A 13,325-nucleotide genomic window follows, 5' to 3' on the forward strand; every position below is an offset into this window, starting at 1 on the left:
TATTGCAGCACTAAAGTAAAGTTTACAGAAGAGTAGTTCTTACTAGCTATATGGTCAAAGGCATGTTACTCTGGTTTCCTGAGTCCTGGCTTTATTTTCTGTTAAGTGGGGTTAGTAACTTTATTGCATAAGTTGTTTTTTCTTTCTTTTTTTTTTTCCCCAGGAGGATTCAGTGTTTGAAACCTACTTTCAAGTGTAAATGCAGAGCTCAGTGTAAGGGGAGATTTTAATATGGGTGAGTGTTGATAGTGAATTCACATTCGGAGCATTTTTCCTTCCTCTCTTCCTCCATGTCAATTTCAGATTCTTTTCCAGCTGTGCGTGGTGCACATGCTGTGACCTCCTCGCCACAACCATCCATCCATACGTTGGTTACTTATCTGCTCCTGGGTGGTCAGGGGCAGAGAATCTGTTCGCTCTGGGCTACAGGGGCACATCCGCACATACAAACCGATTTCCCCAGGGCTGCTCTGTGCTGCTAAGTGGGATTACACTGAAATTGAAAGCCTGTGAAGAAAGCAGAGCAGACAGGAGAGTGAAAGTCTCAAGAATACTCCCTTTCGGAAGATAACTGCGCGCAGTCATGGCCTGTGGAAAGGCTGGCTCTGAATCCGGGGTTTACCCAGTACTTTTCAGGGGGTGGGGTTCTTCAGAGCTCTGGAGTAGATGGCCTGAGTTCTAATCCCAACTCTGTGCTTGCTTATGACCTTGGTCATATCACATGATCTCAAAGTCTTCATTTCTCCTCTGTATTAGTGCTTACCTGCAGAGATGTGAGGATAGCACAGATAAGGTATATGAAATGCTTAGCATTTTGTTTAATATAGAGTATACAGCCATCCATCGATCTGCCCCTCTATCCAGCCAGCCAGTTAGCTATCCATCCGTCCTTCCGTCCATCCATCCATCCATCCATCCATCTATCCAGCCAGCCAGCACACATTTGTCGAACTAGGCGATGTTTGAAAAAAAAATGCAGGCAATTTAGAAAGCAAACAAATAAAAACCAGATCATTTCACAAAATGACAAGTGCTAAGATAAAACACAAATAAACACAGACACAGGATAATGTGCAATTGAGCCTTGAGGCCCTGAAAAAAAAAAGAGATCGGGAGAAATGTATTCAGGAGCCATAGGTGACCTTTGCTTATGAATAAGGAGTAGGGGCATTTGCTGCTTTATCGTGTTTGTGTTAAATATGAAGAAAGTCACCCCAAACTCATTCTCTGTACCCTTGGAGGAGACACTTTGCCTTGCTGGTCCCGCTACTCTCAATTGCAGAATAAAAGTGCTGTTCTCGAATGCCTGCACAGTGTGCTAACAGTCCCCCCCCCCCCCCCCACCCCCAACCCAGTCACCTCCGTCTGCAGTGGGTTCCAGGCCAGCCCTGTCTGGAGATTCGGCTCCACATGGATGTCTGGCATCATGTGATCCTTACAGTGCATGGTCAGTTGAAAAAGGACCCCTGAAATATCTAGGTGCTAATACCCGAGACCCGTGGATATGTTACCTTACGTGGCATAAGGGACTAAAGATCTTGAGACAGGGGGCTTATCCTGCTTTATCCAGATGAGTCCAATTAATCACAAGGCTCCTTATAGGAGGAAGGCAAAGAGGGTCAGGATCAGAGTAGGAGGCGTGAAAGACAAACCAGGAAGAGAGATTTTAAGTCGTTAAATGCCTGGCTTTAAAGACGGAGGAAGAGGCCCCGAGCCAAGGATATGGGCACCTCTGGAAGCTGGAGGGGGTGAGGGAACAGACTGTCCCCTCGAGCCCCCAGAAGGAAGCCAACCTCCCAGTTTCAGCTCAGTAAGACACCTACAGACACATACTGGATTTTTGAAGTCCACGATTTTAGGATAATCATTTTGTGTTGTTTTATGACGCTAAGTTTGCAGTGATTCATTACAGAAGCCACAAGGAATTAATGCAGAGAAGGTTTCAGAAGAATTCATACATGTTCTTAGAATCAGAACCCACTGCCCTCAAGGTCCATGTTGTTGCAGATGACAGGATTTCCTTCTTTCTTGTGACTAATATTCCATCGTGTATATACACCTCATCTTCTTTATCCGTTCAACCACGGACAGACAAGCTAGTTTGTTCCCATATCTTGGCTATCGCGGATAACGGTGCAATGAACATGGGAATGCGGATGTCTTTTCAGCGCACTGATTTCATTTAGGAAACATACCCAGAGTTGGGATTGCTGGTCATCTGACAGTTAGATTTTTAATTCTTAATTTTTTTTCGCTGTTGATTTACTTTTGAGAGAGACAGGGACAGAGAGACAGACACAGAGGGCAAGTGGGGGAGGGGCAGAGAGAGAGGGACACACACAGAATCCGAAGCAGGCTCCGGGCTCTGAGTTGTCAGCACAGAGCCCGACGCGACTCAAACTCGTGAACCGCGAGATCATGACCTGAGCCGAAGTCGGACGCTCAACTGACTGAGCCACCCGGGCGCCCCTATATTTTCACTTTTTTAAGGAAACACCATGCTGCTTTCCATAGTTGCTGCATCAACTTACATCCTCACCAACAGTGTACCAGGGATCCCTTTTTCTCCACATCCTTGCCAACACATCTCTTAACCTTTGTGACGATGGCCATTCCAAAAGGTGTGAGGTGATACCCATTAGGTTTTGATTTGCATTTCCTTGATGATTAATGATGCTGGGCATCTTTTCATGGGCCCATTGAGTATGTCTTCTTTGCAAAAAATGTCTATGTAGTCCTCTGCCCATTTTTAATCAGATTAGGTTTTTGCTATTGAGTGGTCTGTGTTCTTTATATATTTTAAATATTAGCCCCTTATCAGATACATAATTTGCAAGTATTTTCTCCCATTCCATAAGTTGCCTTTTAATTTTGCTGGTTGTTTCTTTTGGGGTACAAAGATTTTTAGCTGGGCTAAGTGAAGCAAGCCATAGAGAGGAAGACAAATAGTATAAAATATCACTTATACATGAAATCTAAAAATGTCAAACTCCTAGAGACAGAGTAAAATGGCGGTTACCCGGGGACAGAGGGGTGGACAGGAAAAGGTTGGTCAAAGGGCACAAACTTCCCGTTAGTTACAAGACTAATCAGTTCTGAAGATCCAATGTGTCACATGGTGATTATAGTTAAAAATACTGTATTTTACACTTGAACATTTCTAAGAGAGTAGATCTTAAATGTTCTCACCACAAACAAAGAAAAATAATTACGTGATGTGATGGAGGTGTTCTCTCGTGATATTGTAGGAATCATTTTGCAATATATAGATATATCAGGTCAACCCGTCGTACACCTAAATTTACACGGTGTTGTGAGCCAATTATGTCTCAGGAAGGCTGGACAAAAATAAAATATTAAAAATGACCTGTTGTACGGCAAGCGCTATGCTGGGCAGTTTCGCGTATTGTGCGTGTGCGTTTGTGATTATTTAAAACACTTCCCTGAGATAACTGCTGTTGTCCTCATTTTAGGGATGAAACATCTGATGCTCAGAGAAGTTAAGTGCTCAGCAAAGGTCACACAGCAAGTGCGTGGAGGGGAGATATTGGGCTTCTGGAGTGATGTACTCTTAACTCAAAGATCTCCTCCCACCCCACACTGCCTGTCTGCCCAGTTCAGGGTCGTGACTGCCCAGCTGTCAGTCCTCATCTGTCCTTGCCACCCTGTCTCCTTCCCAGGACTTGAAAGCCCACATCCCTGCTTTGTTTACCAGTATTTCGAGACCTGACCCACTTCTCAGGTGACAGAATTATGAGCCTGGCTGCCAGTCCGCCTTATTACTGAGACTCTAGGTTCTCCATTCCCCACCACATTCCACAGAGTCTCTGACTCCCAGTGGTGTCTATTATGGAGTCTTGGGCTCAGCATTGATTGTCCCCTAGTAGGGCCTTCCTCCTCCCTTCCTGCTGGTCTGGACTTCCTCCCTGCAGAGCCGGCCTCTACTGGGGTTGTTGAGTTTTGGGGTGGCAGGTCCTCAGTGGCCCGAGGGTGGTCGCCAGTGTGGCTCGCAGTTCATCAGAGGCATAACCAACGTGGTTAGGAGCTGGGGCTTGCAAGATGGAGAAACCAAGGTCTAATGCTTCATCGTACCTGCGACAGCCTAGCCCTTCTGAGCAGAATACACAATCATTATATGTGTTAGCTTCTCCATTTGTAAAATAATAGCTGTACCCACCTCACCAAGATCTTATGAAAATTAAAGAGATAACGCCCTGAAAGGCACGCAGCCTGGTTTCTAGCAGCTAAGGAAGATTCCACGATTTTTGAGATACAACTTTCTCTTCTGCCATAAAGTTTCTGAGTGCCTGAAAATGCTATGATCTTTGGATGTGGAAGTCATGTTTGGAGTATCTGGGTATATCATTAAAATAGTCAATGGAGAATAGAATTATGAAGACATTATAACTGCCCTTCTAGGATTTGCAAGCTGCTGTGACTGTGTCAGCTTGCTAATTGGAAATTTCAAGCACAAAAAAAGTAATTCTTGAATACGCCTGTCAAAATGACCCATGTGCTCTTGAACAAGTGACTTGATGTCGGTTTCTCAGCGTCCTCAAATGCACAACCAAAGTGTCGAACAAGCCAATTATGTAGGTATCCCTCTAGCTCGGGATTCCAGCTTCCAAGGAAGAGTGGACCTCCGTTAGCCCGAATTATCCAATGTCCCCTCTGAATTTGGGGAGTTGCGGCATTTATATCCATGCAAGACAAGAAATCCTAAAAGGCAAATCGCTCTTAATAAAATGGTATTTTTACAGAACTTTAGTTGACATGTCGGAATGGAAATATTATGCCTGGGAAAGTATCTTGCAGAGAAGAGACGCTAAGTTACTTGGCTGGGACATATGTTGTAGGGAACCAAGAGGGCCTTTCCAGAGGAGGGGCGCATTTTCATGGAGGCTAGGCGGACTGCGGGGGAGGCAAATTAAGAGATACTTGCCATCAGACATGAGGGAAACCCTGGCGGATTCCGGGGCCCCTCAGGTCAGTACCTCGACCCTCTCAGAGGCACTTGGAGCCCTAGGAACGAATAGAAGGACCTTTAGGAAATGCTGAATTCTAAAGAGAATGGGCTATAGGTTTTCTCTAAGTGGAAGAATAAAGGTGGAGAAAAGGAGATGAAAAAGAGCTTTTTATTATTTTATGGTTATGATTATTTTTCCCCTGGAGACTCGGGGAAGAGCACGAGACCAGTACTTGTTTCAACAATATAGGAAGCACCAGGGGGGAAAGAAACGTTCTGGACCGATGAGGTCGTCCTTCCTGCCTCTCCCCCTTGCTGGCTACGATGGTTAATTTTATGTGCCAGCCCGACTGGAACACGGGGTGCCCAGTTTAAACATCATTTCTGGGCGTGCCGGTGATTGTGTTTCCAGAAGAGATTAGCATTTGAATCGGCGGGCTGAGTAAAGCAGATTATTCTCCCCAAGGAGGGTGGGCACCATCCAATACACTGAGGGCCTAGGAGAACAAAAGGCAGAGGAATGGGCATTTGCTCTCAGCCTGACAGCTTGAGCTGGGACATCAGTCTCCTGTCCTCAACTGGGACTTACGTCACTGGCCTGCTGGTTCTCAGAACAAAACCTTTGGCTTCCATCATCACATGTTAGCCAATTCCATACAATAAATCATATATATATTATATTATATATATAATATAATATATGTATTATATATGTGACATATATTCACAAATATATAATATATGTCACATATATAATATATATTATATATGATTTATTATATATATCATATATGTCGCATATATAATATATGATTTATTATATGGAATTATTTATTTTTAAATAATATTTATTATTTATTTATTTATTATAATTTATTATTTAAATAAATAATATTTATTATTATATGGATTTATTATATGGAATTATGTATTATTATATGGAATTATATATGTCATGTATAATATATATACATTATATAATATATATTATATATACACATAAATATACATTATATATATATGTATAATATATACATTATATATATATATATACACACACACACACACACATATATAATGTATATATATGTCATATTGGTTCTGTTTCTCTGGAGAACCCTCACTATGACAGGTCCCATGCCATTGACAAGCCACAGAGCCTCAGGACTTCTGTTTTCTCAACTCTAAGTGTATAGAACCAAGGAGACCCAGAAATGATTGTTTTAAGAAAAGAACAAATGGAAGGAAATCCTTTCGCAAGGTCTCTGATGTGAATCAGATGGCATTTGCTGCCCTTACTTTTTTATTGTCACCTGGTATACCAGAAGAGGATCCAGCCTCTGTAAGTAAGGCTAACATAGTACATGATGTGGACATTTGAGCTGCTAGAATCTTTTATGTGCTCTGAAAACAAAAACTGAGCAAGTTAGGCTTTTTGCATAAAGCAGTCATGAATCTGCCCTACTCTGCTTTCATTTCTTTAATTATCTATTCACTTTTGAAATGGTTGCAATAAGACGTCATACGGCAAATACATATAAAATACACATACAAGTAGAATGTAATGATTAGAGAGGGGAATGCAAAGAAGGATGTCTACCTAAACGGACGAGATCGAATTTCCAGCTTGTTCCAGAGCCCTCCAGGGTCCCAGGTAAAGTGGAAGCGTGACCATTCATGCAGGGTTCACTGTTGGAAAGAGGGGCCAGGCCTGTGTCTTGAGGCAAATTAATATACTTTGTAGCTGTGAATTCTAAAAGCAGTTTTCCATGAAAATTATATAATTGTATATTTTTCAAACTGATACATACCATGGTGTGGTGTTAAGTGTGCAGAATAGTATACCAATTCCTTTTAACCCCAGGTCCACTACCAACTAGGTTTGTTTTTTTTTTTTAATAATTTTTTTTTACATTTTTATTTTATTTTTGAGAGACAGAGCACAAGTGGGGGAAGAGAAGACAGAGAATGAGACACAGAATCAGAAGCAGGCTCCAGGCTCTGAGCTGTCAGCACAGAGCCCGATGCGGGGCTCGAACTTACAAACTGTGAGATCATGACCTGAGCTGAAGTCGGGTGGTTAACCGACTGAGCGACCCAGGCACCCCACCAACTAGGGTTTTAATAAGTAAACATCATTCACATTTACTCTCCGGAACGCGGGTTTTTCACCATGTTGAGAAGACGTTATTTATAAATGGTTAGCATGGTCTCTGGTGCCATGAAAATTTCCTAGTATACAGTTCTTGTTATTATAGCTATTTTTTTATTATCACTATTTGGAAGTCCAAGGATACTGAATGATCAATTAGACAATATCCCCCAAACATAATTCCAGAAATGAGTTTCTGGTTGTATGGCAGGCAAAGTCTTCAGAACAAAATCTTGGCTGAAATATGACCAGATCTTGGGTTGATCAGAAATTCACAACACAAATATAAATGAAAATAGTTTTAATTTTTTTATGGTTTGATAGAATATAAAGGAAATCTCTACGAACTAAAAATAAGCAGACAAAAAAATGACCGAGCTGAAACCAGAACAGGAGGCATGAGCAATCAGCAGGTGTATGTTAAAGAGGTTGAGTTTAGGGGAGCCCAGGTGGCTCTGTTGGTTACGTCTCAGACTTGATTTGGGCTCTGGTCATTATCTGATGGTTTGTAAGATTGAGCACTGCATCAGGCTCATGTTGGCACTGCAGAGCTTGCTTGAGGTTTTCTCTCTCTCTCCCCCACCCACCCCCTCTCTCAAAATAATTATAAACAAACTTAAAAAAAAAAAAGAAGCTAAGTTTAGACCCTGGAACAATACAGGTCTTCACCCTGAGACCTGGACTTTAGACTCTGAAATGGGGTTCCAAAAATAATGCCATATGTGCGGGTCATTTGGCCCTCAAAAAAAGGAAAAGAAAATTCTCCCAAAGATCATATGCAAAATGTAGGTCCTACACACACACACACACACACACACACACACACACACACAGATTTATACATACAATGCAGAATACAAAATAAGTGTATTTGAAATATTTCAAGAAATAAAACAAAATTAGAAGAGAACAAAAATCAATCGTGTTCGTGCACACGATTGATTTTTGTTCTCTTCTAATTTTTGTTCTCTTCTAATTTGAAATAAAAGAACTAGATAGTCCTTTTAGAAATAAAATTATTAAATTTCAAAATGCAATGAATGGGTTAAGCGTTAATTAAGATTAAAATGAACTAAAAATTGGGGATCATGAAGAAATACCTAATCAGAAGAAATACTCAGAGGGGCGCCTGGGTGGCTCAATCGGTGAAGCATCTGACTCTTGGTTTCAGCTCAGGTCATGATCTCGCGGTCTGTGAGTTCGAGCCCCACATCGGGCTCAGCGCTGGCAGCACAGAGCCTGCTTGGGATTCTCTCTCTCCCTCTCTAGCTGCCTTTCCCCCACTTGTGCTGTCTCTGTCTCTCTCAAAATAAGTAAATAAACTTAAAAAAAATTTAGAAGAAATACTCAGAATGTTTGAAAGAGAAACAAGGAAGTAGAAAATCGTTACAGAACACTAAAATATAGAACATAGAAAATAGAGTACAGTGTATATGAAGCCAAATTTAACCAAACAAAACAAGAAATTTCACACTTAGACACATTGTTGTAAAACTGCAGAACTTCAAAGAAGATTCCAAAAGTAGCCAGAGAGAAAAAGATCAACAAGCTAACAGATTTTCAGCTGAAATAGCAGAACAAGAAGTCCGAGTAACATCTTCCACATTTTGAGAGGCTGTAACTTTCAAGGAAGAAATATATAACCTGCGAAACTATCATTAAAAGTAAAAGTAACTAAAGATCTTTTCTGATAGCTCAAAAGTGAGAAAACTGTAATCAATAGACTAACGCTAAAGGAATTTTTAAAAAGGTATTCTTCAGATAGATAAAAATTATTTTAGAAGGAGGAAAAAATCCAGGACACCTGGCTGGTTCAGTTAGAAGAGCATGGCACAGGGCGCCTGGGTGGCTCAGTCGGCTGAGCGTCCAACTTCCGCTCGGGTCATGATCTCGCGGTCTGTGAGTTTGAGCCCCACATCGGGCTCTGTGCTGACAGCTCAGAGCCTGGAACCTGCTTCCGATTCTGTATCTCCCTCTCTCTCTGCCCCTCCCCTGCTCCCACTCTGTTCTTCTCTCTGTCTCTCAAAAGTGAATAAACTTAAAAAAAAAACTTTTTTAAAAAGAAGAGCATGTGACTATTAATCTCAGGGCTGTGAGTTCGAGCCCCACATTGAATGTAGAGATTACTTAAATAAATAAAAATTTTAGAAGGAAAAACATATCTGAGATTCTCCTATTTCTTTTATGGGGAGAAGTTTTAAAAAAATTATTAGCCTTAAACTCTATTAAATATACAAGATAAAAATTTCAAGTGTGACCATTGAAAATAAAGAAGTGATATGTATACATATCAAAACAATAGAGAAAAAAAACAATGGCATTAACACCAAAGTTCCACAATCAACTCCCCTCCATGCTCCATTTCCCTCCAAAATTAAAATTCCAGACAAGTGAATAGTCATAGAAATAACATTGTTATTAAAGGCATTAAGTAAGAGACACAGAGTAACATGCTAGGAGGAAACTCAATGGTATGAATAATAAATCATAATCACAATAAATATAAATGGACTAAGTATAGTTGTTAGTCAGAAGTCATTAAATGTAAGACTGAGTTCAAAAATGTCAGGTATATGGTGTTTACAAGGTTGTATTTAGCACATGACAAAATGCAAAGGTGGAAACAAGGGGTAGACAAAGATACAGCAAATTCTAACCCTACTGAAATTAGACAAGTAGAATTTAAGACAAAAAAAAATATTATGTATAGAGACTGCCCACATAATGACGATAATTGCCAATTCATCTAGAAGATACATCTATTCTCAATGTGGTGTCAACATTGAGTATATTTTCAAAATACCACAGCAAAAATGGTAGAAATACAAGGAAGAACTGATAAGTTCATCTTTGCGGTGAGATATTTCAAAATTATTTTGGCAGAGTAAGAGACACACACAATGATTTGGCAAATCTTTCTCAAACACCCACGTCCTAAATGTGTATGATCCTTTTTGTTAGCACTAAGACTAACGCCGATGGGTGGCGCCCGGGTGGCTTAGTCGGTTGAGAGTCTGACTCTTGATTTCAGCTCAGGTCGTGATCTCAGGGTTTGGGTTTGTGAGTTCGAGCTCTGCTCTGACAGAGTGCAGCCTGCTTGGGATTTTCTCTTTTCTTCTGTCTCTCTGCCCCTCCCCTGCGCTCTCACTCTCTCTCTCTTTCTGTCTCAAAATAAAATACACATTAAAAAAAAAGACTAAAGCTGATGACATGAAATTAAAACCATGTCAAATGTAGGGAGCACTGGGACATGTGGGTCACCTTGCAGGCTTTCAAGGCTACCTGGGCTTTAAGGAGCGTGTCAGAGATAGCAGAGTTAGGGACACACAACACGTTCCTTCAAAGAGTTTTCATAAATCTTGGACAGGCTTTTGATGGGAACGGAGACGCAAGACAGTCTGACGGTGCTTTCCCTGAATTCCCAGAGAGGGTCCTAGATTCTGAATTAGAGAAAGAACATTCAGGTTTGAAAATCCACTGAGCAGCGAGATGTGGCCTTCTGTTGAGGAGCTCGAGGGTCCGGAGTGGAGCTCTGCTGTGGACAGAAGGTCCTTACACCCTTCAGAGAGCAGGCATCATCCCAGCATTCCCAAGCCATCTTTAAAGGTACAGACCCTGGCTGGTCAGCGATCAAGCCATGATTTTCAGACGAGGAATAAAGTGTCCATGCGTGGCATGGCTTCTAAAAGAGAATTTGATTTTGAGACCGATGGCCTGAGTTCTAGTTCTGACTCCACGCTTCAGAAACTTTGAGCGTGTCTTGCCTTAAGCAAGGAGATACGTCATAAGTTATGATCCTTACCTATATCCCCAGTTTGCTTACCTACGTCCCAAACATCAAATGGGATAATGAATGCACAATCACATGGTAAATTCCAAAAGCCGGATACACATGGAAAGAGTCGTCATCCTCTTAAGCAAGGAAGATACGCACGCAGATGATCCTGACTCATCTGTGAAATAAATCCTAAGGAAACAGTGAAAAGCAAGGTTGATAGATAAAACTCTCAGCGGAGGAAGGACTTCTCTGAATGGCAACGGCATAGTTTAGTTTTGATTTGCGAGGAAGAACGAAGCCTTTTGCTGGAGGGATTCGCCAACGAGCAGGATGCCAGAGTCTCCTTGGCATCAGGAACGCACGGAACTGGGCTTTCAATAATTTGTCAACTCAGAATAGACTATCCTTCTGAGATAGGCTCTTTCAAACTGCGGTGTCCTGTTGAAGTTCCCCAAAGAGTGTATTGTAACGCAAAGTGTCCAGGTGATAGAAGCCAAGCCAGTCAGAATCCTTCCCTGGAATTTTATTCTGATCTGAAAGAACAACAAAATGGCAACGTGAGTCCCAAGTGCTCAAGGACCAGGACACCTGCTCTCTCTGGTCCCCTCATCGCCTTGCTGTGGTTTCTGTTAGGCAAGAATGGGACTGACAGGACCTCTCCCCAGCGCTGTGTCTTTTATGAGACTCCGACCCCAAGTCGTGAACAGGAACCCTCCGCCCTGCATTGTGCCAGCTGTTTCTTGCACATCACCCGGCTCATTCTTCACCACAGACGCGCGAGGCAGACACCATTGTTGCAACTTACAGGTGAGAGTTGGCGAATAGACCAACATAGACCAACTATGTCACAGCACCTTAAACACCATGAATGGGGGGCACACACACGCACACACACACACACACACAGTTTGGGGGTCCTGAAGCCATTCTCTCATTCTTACAATTACAGGTGCTTTGCAATCCTCGGTTTTTCTTTGGCACTTAGGCATTGAGGGAAAAGGCTTTCCAGATTCTGTGGAATGTGTGCTGACCAAGAAACGGACGTCATCGGCAAGGCAAGGCACTGGACAGCAGACAGACAGCAAACAAAGGACTAAATAATGAACTAGAATGAACTAGAAAAGGCACAGGAAGTGCCTTTTAAAGCCTGTTTCTCGATGCGGCTTTCGGGCCAGCCTCGTTCCTCCAGCCGCTGCTATAAAATACATTTCTGCCCCTGATCTGTCACTCTCGCAGTTGAAGCTTCAAACGTGATCGGATGCGGACATTTCTCTATAGCAGCCTTTTTAAGGCCTTCAGAATTTTCAGTTTGATTAACACATTGATAAGACACACGTTTTACTTAAAACGAGCCTGCCTGTGGGATTTGGGGGGAAAAATTCCAAAAATGAGGCCACACTGGAAATATTAAATACAGATACAGTAGTAAAACATTCAGCTAAAATAGCAATAAAATGGACCTTCGATGGGCCTCTTGAGGAATTAAAACAGCAGCTTCATTCCGTGGGTGTGTTCAGACAGAAATAAATCAACGCCGTACCGCCAGGAAGAAATAGGACCCCGGCATATCTTTATTTAAGATATGTAGGATGCCAAGTCAGAGACTGTGGAGGAGAAATACATATTGTTTTTGAAACTGAAACATGAATATGGTTGTAATTTTAACGCCTCTTGCTGGAAAAAGGTCATCTTCGGCGAGGTCGGGGTTTTCTTAAGGTCATTTCACATAGAGATATCTGCCTTCCTCTGACATTTCATCTGGCGGAGACCCAGCTCCTTTGACACATGAAATGGGTTCTTAGCACACCCCATGGCTATTTCTATCAACATCGGTGATTCTCACAAGGAGCGGAATGTGTATAGATTGGAGACCAAGATCCACGGTGTCTCTGAGGCTGGAGGTTGAGTTGTGAGGACGGACTGAAAGTTTTTGTTATTATTTAAAGGGATCGTAATCCTATTTCTAAAATAAAAGTACAGCTCCAAGTGCCTGTGTGGGGGGAACAGAATCAGATATGCCGGGGGGGAGTATTGTTTGCTGCTGTCCTTCTCCAAAGCAGCTCTCCTGGGAAAGAAGATACATTTAATTCATTTCAGAATACTCTCATGCCACCCTTTCTTTCAAGGCAGCCCATGTTTGGAAGTTCATAGAAATGTTTTTTTTTTTTTTTTTATTGTTTATTTATTGTGAGAGAGAAAGAGAGAGAGCACGAGCCAGGGAGAGACAGAGAGAAGGAGACAGAGGATCCGAAGCAGGGTCCACACTGTCAGCGAGGAGAGCCCAATGTGGGGCTCGAACTCACGAACCGTGAGATCATGACCACAGCTGAAGTCAGACGCCTAACCGACTGAGCCGCTCAGGTGTCCCCAAATGTTAATTTTGGTTAAATCTACTGGGGTTATTTTCCAGTAAAATAGATGATGAGCAT

The sequence above is a fragment of the Panthera pardus genome, unplaced genomic scaffold (assembly GCF_024362965.1).
Source record: "Panthera pardus isolate Hobbes unplaced genomic scaffold, ASM2436296v1 HiC_scaffold_24, whole genome shotgun sequence".
Lineage (NCBI taxonomy): Eukaryota > Metazoa > Chordata > Mammalia > Carnivora > Felidae > Panthera > Panthera pardus.